The following is a 17,363-nucleotide window of genomic DNA, read 5'->3' on the forward strand; positions in this document are numbered from 1 at the left end:
CACTGAAGGGAAATCAGCCCCCTAACAAAACCTAAACAATGGTCTCATGATTTCAGTGAGGAAAGGGGGAGGAAATTCCTCTGTTCTCCACCAAAAATTAGATATGAAACATTTTAAAGATCATGACTACTCAGGTAAGTAATCTACCCCAGCAAACAGACCAGGATTTTTTTAATACTTTGTTTCATTACTACCTAGAGGTCTCTTCCAAGACTGGGGCTCCATAGTGTTAGCAGCCAAACAGGAGTAAGAGAGTCCCTGCCCCAACAAGCTTACAGTCCAAATAGATAAGACAAAGGGTGAGAATGGAAGGGAAACAGAAGGACTGAGAAGGACAAGTAATTTGCCCAGTATTACAGAGCAATTTGGTAACTGAGCTGGGAAGAGAACTCTACCCAGTCCAGTACTTTATCCATAAGACCACACAACCTATTGGGTTAGTTTATGACTTCTGAATCACACACTACAGTTCCCCTTTGATTTTCTTTTTGTGAATGGGCAAGTTATTGAAATGTACAAGACTCTCACATACATGTATATACAGAACCGAAGAATGGAGAAATGTGTATATACATCAGAGCTTCCTTAACAGCAGGGAACAACTCTGCACCTGAAGGGGAAAAAACCCTTTTCATTGCTAATTTCCACAAATGGGATTAAGCCTGATTAAACTTTCTCATTAGAAGTAATGTGGAACATAGGCAAAAGTAATGATAAACTGTCATACACACACATATGCACATATAAACACACACAAACAAACACACTTTTCCTCCCAGTCACTGATTACAGATTAACTCCACAGGTGCACTTTAAAAACTCCATTCTGCAGATTGTTAGATTGCTCTCCCTCAACTCTTCTGCAGCCACTGCAAAGCATACCAGTCACAGCTCCTCTTAGTTAGAAGAGAATGTACAAGAGAAAAGACTTCAAATGTATAGCTCTGCAGGAAACTCTTTTCCTGGCCTGGAAAATGTTAAAAATTTAGGGGACAAGCATCTCATTCTAAGTGGGACAAAAAGTTGAAATCTTGAAAATTTTCAAGAACCGACAATGTGAAAAAATTTATTTTGATAATTGCATAATGTTTTATTTTGACTTTTTTTACTGTAATTAGTTAAATTGCAAAAACAAAAAGTCATTTCAAACAAAAAAAAATTTAAGATGAAAAATTAAGTATCTAAATTGTCAAAACAGCCCATTAGAACAATTTCAAAACATTCCTCTTCTCCCCCCAAGTTTTTTCTAAACAACATTCATCAAAATCTATCCTTTCCCATTAACATTTTTTGATTTGATGAACTGGTGTTTTCTGACAAATTGCATTTTCGAAAAATTCCTAACCAGCTCCTCTTGAATGTAAAGTCTGACAATATTTGTTATTTTGTACTGCTTTATTTAGAAGTCTACTTAGTTAAGATTCATATAACAAATGTAAGAGACACAGATCTATTCCACTAACTCTGTACCATGTAGTTTATGATGCTGATGTCCAGCCATCATATGTCATGCAAGTAAAAAACGTAGCTCATCTCACAAATTGCCTTCCTCCATATTCTGTGTTCATTTTCTTCTCTTCACTCCAAGTTTTCTCCCTTCCATATATCTAGGACCTGTCCCCAATTCCACAGACTACAAAGGGGGTCTCCTCTTCTCTAATATCAGGGGCGGGCAAACTTTTTGGTCCAAGGGCCATGTCAGGGAACAGAAATTGTATGGCAGGCCATGAATGCTCACAAAATTGGGGCTGGGGTACAGGAGGAGGTGAGGGCTCTGGTTGGGGGTCTGGGCTCTGGAGTGGGGCTAGGGATGAGTTTGGAGTGTAAGAGGGTGCTCTGGGCTGGGAACAAGGGGTTTGGAGGGTGGGTGGGGGGGATCAGGGCTGGCGAAGGGGTGCAGAAAGGGGTGAAGGTTCCAGCTGGGGGGTACAGACTCTGGGGTGAGGCTAGGAATGAGAAGTTTGGGGTGCAGGAGGGTGCTCCAGGCTGGGATTGAGGGGTTTGGAAAGCGAAAGAGGGATCAGGGCTGAGGCAGGGGGTTGGGGCATAGGGTCTGAGTGGCACTTACCTCAAGTAGCTCCCAGAACCAGTAGCATGTCCCTTCTTCGGCTCCTATGCAGAGGCGCGGCCAGACAGCTCTGCACACTGCCCCTGCAGCTCCCATTGGCGCACCAGAGGCAATTGGAGGGTATAGGAGCCAGAGCAGGGCCATGCCGCCGCTTATGGGAGCCGCATGGTGCAGCCCCCGACCCAAGGCCGTGGCCGGAGCAGAGTGAAGCCACATGATGTGGCCGCCAACCAAGCGACCCGGCTGGATCGCTGGGGCAGGGCTAAGCCGCGAAATCCAGTCCCTGCCCCAGCGGGAGCTTGCGGGCCGGCTTAAAATGGCTCGCGGGCCAAATCCGGTCCACAGGCTGTAGTTTGCCCACCTCTGTCTTATATGGTATAAGAAGACTTGGCAGACTGATTTTTTTAATATAATTTTACATTATCAATTTTTATTTTAAGCATTTTTATCAATTTAAATTTTCAAAGCTGTGCAGAATTATGGGGGAGAGGGTCAGCCAATGGTTATTTAATGACTGTGGACATTGATGAGAATCAAGATGTTAAAGCTTTGTAACAATTAAAATGTAACAACAGCTGGTCAGCATCACCTCAAAATATACAAAGTAAATCTTCTTAAATGGTTCAAAAAATTCTCAGATAGCATTTTTGTTACTCTGACTATCTGTAAATTTTTATTACTATTGATGGAAATATTTTTTCGTTGGTTTGTGTGTACAAAGTGAAATTGACATTTACTGATATTTACCAATAAAAAACTAATCCTTCCAAGCATAGGCATAACTAGCACTTAAAGAGAGCTCTCCAGGAAAAGAAAAAATGCAAGCCTCCATGAAGCGCTCCTCCTCCCATCCAAGGAGTGCTGCTGAAGTATGACAAGGTCAATGTGTAGAAAGGCCCCAATTCAGCAAATCATTTAAACATGTGCTTAAGTCCATCCCTATTCATCAAAGTACTTAAACACAAGTATGTGCTTAAAATTTAGCATAACTTAAAGTTAAGCATGCACTTAAGTGGTGATGTACTGTTTAATCAGGACTTAAGGCCTGTGCAAAGATTAGGTCTCCAGAGACTGGAACCCCTGGAAACACAAGCTCTGCTGTTAATTCATTCGGACTCAGAGGTCTGACTCCTGACTGGGTGCTGGATAGCTTCATAGCTTTGACACTGGATATGTTTGCTGTACTAGAAATCCTAACTCAAAATCTTTTTTTTTTTTTAAAGAAAAGAAAAAAAAAAGACATTAAGCAAATATCCTGTTGAAACACTGCTCAAAGTCTTGAAAACTATTAACTTGATTTATGTGTGAAAGGAGAAATACAAACAGAGTAAGCTTACCACCAGTAGATAAGCTATTACAGACACCGCTTAACATACCACAGCGTCACCCACCTGAAATATGTTAGCTAGAAGCTGTATCACCTTTTCTCTGGAGATGGGTTAGGAGAAAGGGAAAAAATAAAATAAAGAGATGACTTTGCTCCAATCTTGAAAGCACTTTCATCTTCTTGTTATTCTAAGCGTATCAGTTATGAACAGGGTCTCACCTTTGTATATGATTTATACTTTCTAGGAGCCAAAATCTTTGCCCAAGTTTAATTTAAGAAAGGACAAAAAAAAAAGTAACTCCACGTATAGCAATGAAACAAACATGAAACTTCAGCAAATGTTTGGCTATTTAACAATCAGACATTCCCTCTTTCCCCACCCCCTCAAAAAATACTTCAAAGTCCAGCAAGAATACCTTTCCTTCTCCCCCTGCTTCCTCCACTATCCAAAAGGTTTCAGCCCAACAAACTTGGAAGCATTTTCCTTTTGCTTTGTTTCCAAAATATCACTACCATGTCCCACCTCTTCTCCTAAAGCTTTTCACCCCAAGGGATAGAGACTGGGTGATAGCATTTGATAGCAGACTGCTGCTTAAATACCATACATAAGCAGGCAGTTAAAAGCACATGCTGCACTAAGGTACTGTAGAGGGGCTTAACAATGTAAATTTCTTTGTCTGACCCATGGAAGCAGTTGGAAAAGGACATCACCCAAAGCTAGCATGATCTCCCCAGACCTCTGGCATGTTGGTCAGGTGAAGAATGAAGAAAAGCGGGGCATATAGGGACAAGGGCTATGCCTGAGCTCCTGGCGTAAGCAACAGCTGAGGAGGGGGGAAAATATCTCTGACTTGTTACAGTAATGTGAGCCAGCAACAGGAAGAGAGGGGGTTATCCAAGGAAAAACGTAGAGGCACAGACCGAGTACTCTGGCCTAAGAGAAAAGGCAATAGTCCTGAAGCAGGGCCTTCACAGAAAGTGACTGGGAATATAGGGTAAATGCAAAGTTTTCAGTTAAAAAATATAATTGATTAAATCAAAAGAAAAACACAAACAGAAAACCCCCCACAAGGCTAATGAGCAGAATCTCACCAAAAAAAACACCACGCCACAGCCCTGTGAGGTTTGGGTTTACAGGTTTACATTAACCCAATTCCTGTGAGTTTTGGGGTCTGAAAGAACCCAGAGACTGTAAGCAAGTTCAGCTGGAACTGCCAGGTTTTGCAGTGTCTTTTGCCCAGAACTCCAGGTCAGACCAGGCTTGCAAATCTCAGTCAATTTGCTCCAAGTTCTGGGTTTGAAATGAACATATCCCATAGCTCTAATAAGAATCTGTCTGGAGTAAAGTGGATTTAGGGATTGTGAGGTGGTTTCTGCTAGCCTTCCTTCCCTATCAACTCCCTCTTATCCGTATGGCTAATTCAGGGAATACATGCCTGAAGCAGTCAGGAGATTCCTATGATTTAGTCTGGCAGCCAGGGAGAAAGGTTATCAGCCATTTTAAAACAAGATTTAGAGAGCCAAGCCAGCTGGGTAGTTGGTGCCATTTTTCAAAGGTGAGAAAGGGAGGAGTGAAACTTACCTTTCTACAGTAATAAGGATTAGTGGTCTGGGAGTCTAGCACTCCTCCCTCATTAAAAGATAGGAGACAAAGTGATGGACAGGTAATTACCTAGAAGGAGCCCTAGGGAAATTCCAGGAGACTCCATTAGAATGCTTCAACTGGTCTGTAGGTTTCTGCTTGTCTCTTAGGCCTTGGCTACACTCACACTTTACAGCGCTGCAACTGGGGTGTGAAAAAACACCCCCCTGAGCGCTGCAAGATACAGCGCTGTAAAGCGTCAGTGTAATCAGGGCAGCAGCGCTGGGAGCATGGCTCCCAGCGCTGCACGCTACACCCGTAAGGGATGTGGTTTACATGCAGCGCTGGGAGAGCTCTCTCCCAGCACTGCCGCTCTGACTACACTTACACTTCAGAGCGCTGCCACAGCAGCGCTTTGAAATTCCAAATGTAGCCATACCCTTAGTATCAATTGAAGCTCCCCAGAAAGAGTAACCCAAAAGGTCCATTGCTTTGTTTCAGAAGGTAATCAGTCACCCAGTAGGGGCCCTTCTAAGAAAGGATTTGCTTTCTTCCCCACTGTCAGCAGCACAGTGGCAAGCATGGGACAGAGCTACTCCAGGCAGATTTGCCTACCTGCAGTTTGTCATTTGGTCAGCAAGTTATACCCTGCAGTATCTGCACTTAGTCTGAGGTTTTACATTTTGCATCAAACAGTCTATGGGACTGTTGTCCATGGATGCCCCAGAATCACTGGGCGAATGATTCCTTTAGGAATCGGTTATCGTAGGATACAGAGAGCTAAAGAATGAACAATGGGCTTTCCAAAGGAGCCTAAAGAAATTAGGTGCTCAAATCAACTTGGCTTTCAATGGAACTTCAGCACTTAACTCCCTTAGCATCACCTGAAAGTCTCAGCAGGAAGTAACAACATTTAAAAACATGTTCTAAGATAGGTTCATCTAAAATGCTTGTAAGGATAGAAACTGCTTTGCAATCATTAACTTGCAGGGTATTGGGGACATGGAATATAAACCACATTCCATATAAACCATATTCCAAGAAATAGAAAGATGAGTGAGGATTACATAAGGTCACATCATCATCTATGGCCATGGAATTTATTACATAGAGGTGCACATATACCATATTCTGGCAATTCTGCCTGGAACTAGAAGCATTTAAATACATGAAAAACAAGTTCAGTTGGAAGGAAGCATAGTGTAGAAGATAGGGCACTGGATTTGGCCTTAGAAAACCTGGGTTCAATTCTTGGCTCTGCCACCAGCCTCCTGGGTGAACTTTGGAAAATCACATCCGCCCATGGCTCACTTTCCTCATATGTAAAAAAAAGGATACTGATATTGATTTTCTTTGTAAAGCGCTTTGACATCTATTGATTAAAATTGCTATGTAAGATCTAGGTATTAAGATTATTAACCAATCTTTTCCAAATCTCAAGGAAAGATGCAATTCAAACGTAGAATTATTCAAATGTAGGTCATTTTACCTGAATGAGTATTTTGCCCAATGGGAGGCCTTTCTCCCCTGGTATTGATTGTAGATGACCACAGAGGACCTGAGATGGAGGGCAGGAGCCCAGGAACTAAGCTAATGCAGATAAGTCACCATTCCACCAATGCACTGGCCATTTTTTTAAAAATTATGTTTTCTACTAACATTTTAACCAAACCTTTTCCTGCAGTTGCTCAAAATTCGCTCTCTATCCTACATGTAGAAATAGGCACATGACAGGACTGTATGCATGAATGAACATACACAGAAGCCTCTCTTTGCATTAGTACATTGAAGAGGATGGAAAACCATCAACTTGGAGATGATCTAAGAAAATAAAAATTCCACATTGACAAGCTTATTCTAACCTTACCCTCCTTTCCCACCTGCTCCAAAAGAGGTTTAGGCAAGACACCTAAAGCAGGCAGATAATAATTACCTTTTACTTCTCTGAAGAGGCCGCCGCCAATTAGCACATTCCTGGAGCTTCTAATTCAGTCAAGAAAAAAAAAGGGAGGGTGATCTGGGATTGGTGTCTCAGTCTGTAACACACAGTACTTCCTAAGAGAGAGAAAAAACAGAAAAGGGGAAGGTAAATATCAGTTTTCTTGTCCTTTGAAGGTACAGCAGATTACAGCAACTCCTCAGCATATCTACAGTCCCTCCCCATTTCTCCAGCCCCAAAATTGCCATCCCTAACTGTACTGATTCACACACACACGCACACACTTAAAAATCACACATACAAATGCTTGTGCGCTCATCCTATCGAAGATCATTAATACCAACGTAACGTATCTGAATAACCACTACCCCAATTTTAAATATTTTTACTTTTTATTTTCATTCCAGTGTATACGAACTCCTAACCCAGGTTACGTTCTTAAACAAATACTTCAAAATACAATCCAAAAAGATGAGGCACAAATCAACAACCCTTCTCCACACTGAAGAAACCAGTTCACAAAACAGAAACTTTCTCAACTCAGCTCCCACAATAGCTTAATCCCTCCCCTCAGAGGGATCTCTGGCCCCATCTGCCACAACTGGATGTCCAAGAAACACACCTCTGACTGACAGAAGTTTCCCCAAGAAAGGCACTGGTGTGGACAGCGCTATGTGAGCAGGAGATGCTCTCCTGTCAACACAGTTACTGCTGCTCATTGTGGGTGGTTTAAATATGTTGGTAGGAGAGCTCTCTCCTGCTAGCCTAGGGCAGCTACAAAGGAGACCTTACAGCGGCACAGCTGAAGTGATACAGCTGTGCTGCTGTAAGGTCTGTAGTGCAGATATAGCCTTAGGCAGGCTTAGCATAACCCTTAGCCGAAAGAGAAACTTGGAACAAGGAACCCGATGCTCAACCTCAGCCTCCACCACCTAAATAAGCATCTTACAGGGTTTCACTCATTTCGTTATCCCAGTCAGGACTAATTTGTCCTCTCCCTCCACATACCACTGTCTGAAAAAGAGATGTTTTTTCAGCCTTCCCATTCCTTCCCCCACAGCTACCACCAATGTTAGGAAGTACTTGAAGGTGTCTCAAATTTCATTGTCCTCTTCCTCTCACTGGTGGCTAGCCCCAAATGAAAGGCAAACTAGTTTTTTTTTGTTTATTGGTTTGTTGTTGTTTTTTTTTTGGGGGGGGGGGGGGAAATCAAAGAGATATATATGAAATAAATTTGCCTGACTAAGATATTTGAGGAAATGGCAAACTGCTTTCTGCCCTTCTCTGACTGAGGGTTTATTTAAAGAATTGTCCCTGAAAAATCTAAGTATGAATTGTCTGAACACCGAAGAAATTAAGATTACCCTTTTCCCCAAAAAGAAAAAACAAATGCATCTAGTACCAAACAGTAGCTAACTGTGCCACTTGATCTTCATCTCTCTAAAGAGGTCATTTTTATCTGATGCTAGGGACCCTAACAGGGAGAAAAAGGAAGGTAACCCCATCATAAGGAAATCTGTTCTTAAAACCATTCAATGCACAGTACAGTTTCTCCAATTCCAAAAGGCCACCGCTTCTGCATCTGCCAGGGGGACTAAACCTACACTCTTCACCCTTTTCTGCCTGCTAGGCAGATTTAAAGCTGCAAGGATAATTCTGACCGGCTTCCCCTCTAGACACGATGGCCTAAAACAGAATTCACAAAGTAACAACAATAGTGTAAATAAAAAATGACAACCTCAACAAAGATCCTAGAGGAAAAGACACAGAGACTGCACGCAACAGGAGTGAGAGAGAGAAAGAACAAAAAAGATCAGTGGCACAAAATGTCTCCTGTTCTGCCCTGCTACATCTGCCCATTGAAGTACCCAGACAAAATAAACCAGTGATCCAGAATAATAGATCCTGAGATACAAAAGAATCATCTATCTTAAAAAAAAAAAAAACAAAAAAAAAAAACCCTCCCCAACGGCAGACTCTCCCACATAGTAGAAAAGCACAATTATATACAGTTTCCCTATTTGCATCTCCTTTACACATCAGGTACCACGGCTGTTTGCACTAAATTGCCTTCAACCAATTTCAGAAGTACTCTACTTCAACCAATTTCAGATAAGAAGTAGAGTACTCAAAATGTGACACTTTTTCATGCAAAGGGGAGTAGGCTTAGAGCCCTGATTGTGAAGAACTGAAAAGAAATGACCCTCAATGAACTGGTTGTGATATATGTACTTCCTGAGGCAATGCACTAATCAATATTTACTGACAGACTCACCACAGACCATGTCGGGAAGGACAGCAAAAGAAATACACACACTTATTTTGCATTCATCAGTGATACAAATCAAATACATCCTTCTTTCCTTTTTAATTATTAAATCAAAGACATGCTTTAGGCAGCATTATGATGAAAAGTCTGTACGGATTATTATAAAAACCACAGATACCAGTCAGGTGGAGCCTGTTAGGAGTTGCTATACTAGTTAAATGTCCTATGTTTTAAATATATATTATACATAAAAATCATACACATAGTTTCACTCTCCTAAAACAGAACAGGGACTTGAACCTGGGTCTTCCACATCCCCGCTAAATATCCTAACCACTCAGCTATAGGCTATTCTAGATTGGGAGAGTGGGGGGCATCTCTTGCTTTCACAATTCTATCCTGGTCCTGAGAAACCTTTCCTGATGAATGTTTCCCCTAAACTCACCCTTTTGCAGGAAAAGCTTTGGATTGGCATTTTCAACAAAAACAGTTTTCTCAAACATTTCCTGACCAGTTCTAGTCACTAGCCCCACTGAGGGCCACAGCCAGGACTCGACAATCACTGCTCTTACAGAGACAGTTGTAGTCCTCCTCCCGCCATGAACAAAGAGAGAATTGGGACCTACAGAAAAGTAAAACATCTGCAAAGCTCTCTCGTTATCCTCCTTTGCCATAATGCTTACAAAAAACTTGACATGGAGAAAAAAGGGAGTTCTTTTTATAAACATCATATTCCCCTCAGGTTATCTGTGGTATTAACTTGCCTGAATGCCAGGAGCCCAGGCGATTGGCAAATGAGGTACAGCCAAATCAAGAATTCCCAAAAGCCATGAAATACATTTTGCATATTTTTTTATTTCATTGATAAATATACACGGATTTAAGGACAAATTGTCACTGAGCTTAAATGTCATAACTCACTCTTTCCAGTGGTGAATCACAATGCCAGAAACTTTGAAGAACATAGTGCCACATGAGACTCAAATCTTGGCATACCTAATAGTGCCTCAAGAAGTTGTCTTGTTACCATGGCAATTTACAACGCCCAGGAGTCACTTTATAATGCCGTTGCTGTGGTAACCACTGCTTGGTGAGGCCATGGCAGGTTTGTAGCAGCCTGGGACGCAGGAGGGTTGCGGGCATGGGGCCTACACCCTGTGAGTTTCTGGTCCCAGGTGTGCGCGTGAGGAGCTGCCATTAAGCCCTGTGCCTGCCTTATGCTCTTCCCCTCACCCTCCCATGCTGGGCTGGGTAGCGGCTCCAGCTCCTGGGTTCACCTGCTGCTTCTTCACTGTAAATAAGGACAGCTTTTAGTAGCTATTCAATGAAACATTGGGTAGCCTATTTTGTGATTTATGCCTCGCCCGTCAAAAACCTCATGAGCAACCAGTGGCCAGGAGTTAAATCAAAAGGAGGCTGTAAAGGGAAATGAAACAATGGCAAAGACAAGGGTCTTTGAGGGAAACAATTTGGACAATACCCCGTCTGGCTCCTTGCAGCCCAGAATGGATGACTCTTCCCAAGGGTGAGCCTAAGGAGGCTTCTGTACTCAGAGAAGTTGCTTCTCCCTGCCAGTTAGATGGAGTTAGATAAGCTGAGAGGAACTTACACCTTAAACTTTCTTTGCCAGCTCTTGGGTCATATTTACAAGAGGCCTTTTATTGTTTTTATCCTTTGCTCTACATGCTTTGTAGGTTAGATGAATGAATAAATGATGCGATGTTGTTTGTGTCACTGCATACTTAAGATATGCCTGCACTACAACAGCCACACGGATACAGCTATTGTCATAGTACCATAGCTGTAGCGCCATGGTATAGATGCTTCCTCCGTTGACAGAAGGGGTTTTCTTGGTGCACTAGTTAACCCATTTCTCTGAGAGGTGATGCTTAGGTTGAAAGAAGAATTTTTCCATCAACCAAGGCTAGGTCTACAGTGTGGGTTAGGTTGAACTAACTAGGCTGCACATGGCATGACATTTTTCACAGCCCTGAGCGATGTAAATTTAGACATTAGACTAGGCTTATTACTGTCACAGGCTCCTGAAGGTAAGCTATTACAGGTGGCAAAACCAAGTTGGGCCTGTGTAATTAACTCGGTTGGAAACTGGGTGGCTGCAGTCCACATATCCAGTCAGAGTGGCTGGACTAGAGTGGTTCCATCCAGTGAGGTGCGGGAAGCCAGGCTTGTCACATAAAAGCTGCATTCCAGAGGGACTAAAGCAATCTAAGGCACAGTTCATCCTGTAGCCATGAAACGTGACTCCCCCATGTCTGTCTACAACTGTTATCACTAGTCTTCTACTTCCAGCATGAACTTTGGGGGGGCAGAAACCATCTTCTTGTTCTGTGTCTTGAATAACACTTTTATCAGTCAGGGGAGTGAAAAAGTAACAAAAACAAAGCCACTGACTGACTTAAGTTACACTGACAGAAGCACCGGTGTGGATAGCGCTATGTTGGTAGGAGATTCTTTCCCACCGACATAGCTACCGTCACTCACTGGGGCTCTCTCCTGCCAGCATAGAGCGGCTACACAGGAGACCTTACAGCAGCACAGCTATGCTGCCATAAGATCTCTAGTGTAGACATAGCCTCAGTGACTTGCTCAACAGCACACAGGATGTTTATGAGCCAGGATATGAACCCAAATTTCCCAAGTCCCAGACCAGTGCTTTAATCACAAGACCATCCTTCATCTCAGGCACTCTTTCCTATCATTTTTCTTGTTCTGCTTTTCCCCCTCTCCCTTAGAAATGAGAAACAACAGATCTGGTTTTCTTTTTTTTTTTTCCTGGAGGACTTCTTGAGGGTCTCAGATGTGTACTCAAATGGACAAAGATTGAATTTTTAGCAAAGTTATCTCTTCTCTAAGTGATCACTGGAAGCACTGGAGTTAAACAGACGCTAAAAAAAGGGGGAAAAAAAACCAAGTTTTTTTACACAGAGTAAGTAAAAATTCCTTCCCTTTTACTGCTTATCTTTCAGCCTCTTCACCTACAAGACACAAAAAAATTATTACTTCACTAGTCACCACAGAGCCTTCCAGGGTAGATGAGACCATACGTGCCAACTCCGTGGATGTTCGGGGGCTGGAGCACCCTTAGAAAAAAAAATAGTGGGTGCTCAGCACCCGCCAACAGCCACACGGATCAGCTCCTTCCCCTTCCTCCCAGCTCCTCTTGTCTGCATTGATCAGCTGTTCAGCAGTGTGCAGGAGGCTGGGCGGGGGGACAGAGGGGGAAGGGAGTGGGGGCAGAAGAGGCAGAGTAGGGGGGATCTGGGTAAGCCCCACAGAAAGTTGGCGCCTCTGGACGAAACCGAAGTTTCTAACTGTAAAACATCAAGAAAGAAAAAAAAAACACACTAGGAGGAGACACATGATGAAGTGGCAAAAAGTGCATGAACGATTCCCCAAATTCATACCCTTACAAGTTGGAGTTCAGTGTTCCTTACAACATTATTTCATGTATCTAGGAGATACTCTTATTGAATTTACAAGTCTCTGCCACTATTCCCCACATCCACTGCCAGTCACAAAGAGCAGCAGCCATTTCACAAGCACCAGACAGTTAAGTATCTCAGGCCTTGGCTACACTGGTGCTTTACAGCGCTGCAACTTTTCTCACTTAGGGGTGTGAAAAAACACACTTCTGAGCGCAGCAAGTTACAGCGCTGCAAAGTGCCAGTGTAAACAGTGCCCCAGCGCTGGGAGCGCGGCTCCCAGCGCTGCAAGCTAATCCCCACGGGGAGGTGGAGTACATGCAGCGCTGGGAGAGCTCTCTGCCAGCGCTGGCGCCACAATCACACTTGCACCTCAAAGTGCTGCTGCGGCAGCGCTTACGCGGCAGCGCTTTGGAGTTTTGAGTGTAGCCAAGCCCTCACTACGAAACCATACACACAGCTCTAGTCTGTATGCAGAGTTGGTTCCATAGGACAGTTGTCTCTAGTGTGACCAGATATCCTAATTTTATAGGGACAGTCCCAATTTTATAGGGACAGTTCCAATTTTGGGGGCTCTCTTATATAGGTACCTATTACCCCTACCCCCATCCTGATTTTTCACACTCTGGTCACCCTAGTTGTCTCTAGCCACTATTCTCTCCTACTTCCATGGCTGTCTACACAGCAGACACCTTTCTTTACCTTATAAGGTTAATACACACTTCACATGTCTCCGATGAAGGGATCTTCACTTTCTGGAGCATGTTCCCTCACTGCTGATTAAAACGGAGGGTGTATTTATTTTAAAATCACTGTCCTAGTCTCTCCTTATTTTCTAAAGCCTACAGTTTGGAACAGGTGTTTCCAAACATAAAAGCTCCACTACAAATATCTTTGCAAACAGAAAAGTTGAAGAAATATTTACTGAAATGAAAACAAAGGGAAGGAGCATGGTCAGATAAGTCATGAGGATTTCATTAATAACCGTTTCCCATAATCTGACCAGCTCCAGTGAATACACAGGTTTGCCCGTTAGTGGAAATCTATAAGCCACTTTATTACAGATGAAGTTTAATGGTTTGAATTGAGTAAGTTCTGGGTGTAGTAAGTATCCTTCTACCATTTTCTTTAGGGCATTTGAAGAAGTAGGAGTGCTTTTAACTAGGGCTGGGCTGTAAATTGTTTTCCTATCCCAGGAATAATGTTCAAGATGACAAAGATTTTTCCCATCCTGAACGGGGATGAAAAGTCAAATCAACAACTCAACAACTTCCACAAACAATTCAAACAAAAATTTGGTTTACATCTCTCAACTGTTGTTTTTATTTTAATAATTAAAAGTTGTTTCAGACCTAAAACAGAACTTTTCATTTTTAAAGCATCAAAACAACATCATCATTTCAACTTTTTTTCAAAACTGGAAATTTGTTAACACTGCAGAAAGTTTCAATTTTGTTCAACCAGCATTTTTTGACAGAAAAACATTTCATTCAAAGATTCCCAATCAGCTCTATTGCTTACATCATTAAAGGTTTATTTGGGTCATTTTCATGTTATACCTATATATACTTCCCCCAAATATGCCCTAAAAACTATTGTCTCTTTCTTAAATGTATTCTAACCTGGAAAAAGACAAGAAAACCATTTGTCAATGTGAAACAAAGTTTAATACTTATATTTATACACACACATTTATATAACAGACATTAAAATTTACTATCCCAGGCACTAAGTTTACTCGCACAGCCTTTAACCACAATGACCAACAAGAAGAAAGCAAATTATATTGGACTATTTCATCAATGTAACTTATACATCCAGGGCAAGTAGAATTCTGCAGTGTGTGTATATTTTATACACAAGGCCTGGAGGACCAAATCTAGCAAGATGCCAAGTGCCTTCCACTCCAAAAGATGACTATGGATGAAGACGCTCAGCACTTTATAGGATTGGTGCCTTCCAGAGAAGCAGAGACCCAGTTATATCAGTCCAAATATCTGTTTTCCCTTCTCTTTAATTCAGGGTTGCCACCTTTCTAAGTGCTGGTAACCAGACCCCAGAAGCCCCACCCCGTTCCCTGCCTCTTCCCAAGGCCCTGCCCCCTTTTCTGCCTCTTGCCCCAAGATCCCGCCCCCATCGCTCCCCCCACCCCCCGCACTCCATCTGTTGCTCGCTGGATTGTCTCAAAGAGCCTGTTTGCAGGTTGGAGGTGGTTCCAGCTGAGAAGGGGCTGGTGCAGATTAATGAACTGGTGCCTCCCCCTACCCCACGGCAACCAGACTTTTGGTTTGGGTGCCATTTACAGCGGCGGCTCCAGGTACCAGCGCTCCAAGCATGTGCCTGGGGCGGCAAGCTGCGGGCAGCGCCCTACCGGTCCCTGTGAGGGCGGCAGTCAGGCAGCCTTCAGCGGCTTGCCTGCAAGAGGTGCACCGGTCCTGCAGATTTGGCTGGAATTCGGCGGCGGCTACGCCGAAACCACGGGACCAGTGGACCTCCCACAGGCAAACCACCGAATCCGCAGGACTGGAGACCTCCCGCAGGCAAGCCGCTGAAGGCAGTCTGCCTGCCTTGCTTGGGGCAGCAAAAAAGCTAGAGCCGCCCCTGGCCATTTAAGGTTGTCAGGTCCCCTTTTCAGTGGAACTTTCCAGTCAAAAACTGGGCAGCTGGTAACCCTAAATGGCACCCGGACACAGAAGCCAAAACTTGGAGTGTCCAGGTAAGAACTGGACAGGTGGCAACCCTACCTCAATTTCTGATTTGCAGTTTTCGGTACCAGGCTCAGGCAAATGATCCCAAGAGTTACATCTAGAAGTAATCCCCTCTCTGTTTTTTGGTTTCTATAAATGAATTTGATTATTGGATGCAGATAAATCAAGTCAAATGACATTTCTGTGTGACTTGAGCCCTGGGTTAGAATATAAAAAGCAGGAATGTCAGGCACATGGATACACTCTCTAGAATGGCACTCTCTTGGGGATCCCTGTTAGTTACACCATGTCAGGCTCCTGTGCTTTCCATTATCGATGAGCAGCATGCTAACGTAACAGCAGACACAGGTTCTTATTTAGCTTTGAAATGGTTTTCAGCAATTCAGAAAACCAGCTACCTTCCTACAACCGAACTAAAGGATACTGAAAAACCAGAACCATTTGTTTCAAGAGAAATGCCTCTACTCATGTCCCCAGATTTTTTTTTAATTAAAAAGGGAAAACCTCTAGCTCCTCATAACATTTGTAAAGCTTGAATCATTTAACCTGCGAAACCCAAGCCTGTAAAATGGGTGCTATTTCTTAAAAACATACAGTAAGTGCATTAAATTGACAGCCATTAAACAGGAAAAAAATTAAACAGCTCTCAGCTTTTATCAATCATTAATGCAGTTTCCAGGGCATCTCACTGGGTAGCTATCACATAGCGCAGTGCAAAGACTACAAATCCTGAAAGCATGAATTCATTCTCTGTGGATGGAGAAGAAAAGAGAGTTCTATTTGGATTTGGAGGGGCTGAAGCAGATAGGGAAAAGGGAGATTTTTGCCATTAGCAACACAGGGGACTGGATGATTTCATAGAGTGGTGACAGGCTATCCACCTCCCCTCATTTAAGGTCCAATGTGTAAGGTGGCAGGCACCTTCCACTCTTATTAGCCTCAGTGGGTGCTGAAGGCACTTGGTATCATCCAGGAAGCATTCAGCAACTTAGAGGTTCAGGCCCTTTGCTCTCTAGTTCAAATCTAATCTATCTCAGTAGCAACCAGGGGTGAAAACCTGAGCCCACTGACTTCAGTGAGGCCAAGATTTCACCACACACTGATAACTAGCTGGCAGCCAATGTAAAATGGGTGGTTCACAAAGCCAGGCCACCCCCACCAATAGCAACTGGTTGTCTCAGTACAAAAGCCAAGGGCTGATCTGCATGGAGACTGATCTCTTTTCCAGATACAAGTCCTCTGCCCTCAAGGCTGCAGCCTACATCTGACAGAAAAAACTTCAAGGGATCCACCATCCATTAGAGAATGCAAGTAGGTCTAAGCTGAAATGCTACACAGAACTGTCCCTTTCACTAACATTTTGTTTGAGGTGGAAACCAACATTGTTTGGTTTTGTTTAGACATTACTGTTAATGAAAACCACGGAACTTTTCTCTCTGAATTTTCTTCTGGATAATTCTTAAATTTTCGGGTTTCATTCCTAATCAGAACAAAGACAAATGTCTAAATCTTTCATGAAATGCAATTTCCATCATCTGCACAGCTCTAATTGTGATATACTGGCCTGGCAGCGATGTTAAGCCTTTAATGCCAAGGCCCAGGTTGTGAATAAAAAGGAAGACTTCGATATTCCGTCAGCCTCCCATCTTTCAACCAGCACTAAATAGACTGAAGTTCTTTCTTTTAAAAATTCAGTAAATTAAAGCAATTAAGAACTACATCCAGGCTTAACGCACATTGTTGTTTGTGAGCCTCTGTTCCCATTATCCAGAACCCAAGTAGAAATTACTGCCAGGAAAGATTCCTGATGATCAGAATGCTGCATTGTACATATCAGAGTAAAAACTGAAGTAGAACATTTCTTTCTATGTAAAAAAGATAATTTAGATGTTACAATAGAACTATGCTTAAACACACACGATTTAAGTTTATTTCCTCTCAAACCTGAATCCTAAGGAGTTTTTTGTTGGAAGCAATTAAAGAAAGGAGAGTCAAGCAATGAAATGGTGCCAAATATTGATATCCAA

At 42.8% G+C, this 17,363-nt stretch overlaps 1 protein-coding gene across 13 annotated transcripts in view; it reads right to left on the bottom strand.

The window, feature by feature from the left end:
* Nucleotides 1-17,363, bottom strand: part of ZMIZ1 (zinc finger MIZ-type containing 1) — a 508,413-nt gene that overhangs the window by 419,417 nt on the left and 71,633 nt on the right. For 12 of the 13 annotated variants that reach the window (XM_030569259.1, XM_030569248.1, XM_030569253.1 and 9 more), the window contains exon 2: nucleotides 6,911-7,032. The exons of the other annotated variant lie outside the window; for it this stretch is intronic. The gene's annotated coding sequence lies outside the window, so the exon portion shown is untranslated. The remainder of the gene's footprint in view (nucleotides 1-6,910; nucleotides 7,033-17,363) is intronic. 13 annotated transcript variants of the gene reach the window in all.

The sequence above is a fragment of the Gopherus evgoodei genome, chromosome 7 (genome assembly GCF_007399415.2).
Source record: "Gopherus evgoodei ecotype Sinaloan lineage chromosome 7, rGopEvg1_v1.p, whole genome shotgun sequence".
NCBI lineage: Eukaryota > Metazoa > Chordata > Testudines > Testudinidae > Gopherus > Gopherus evgoodei.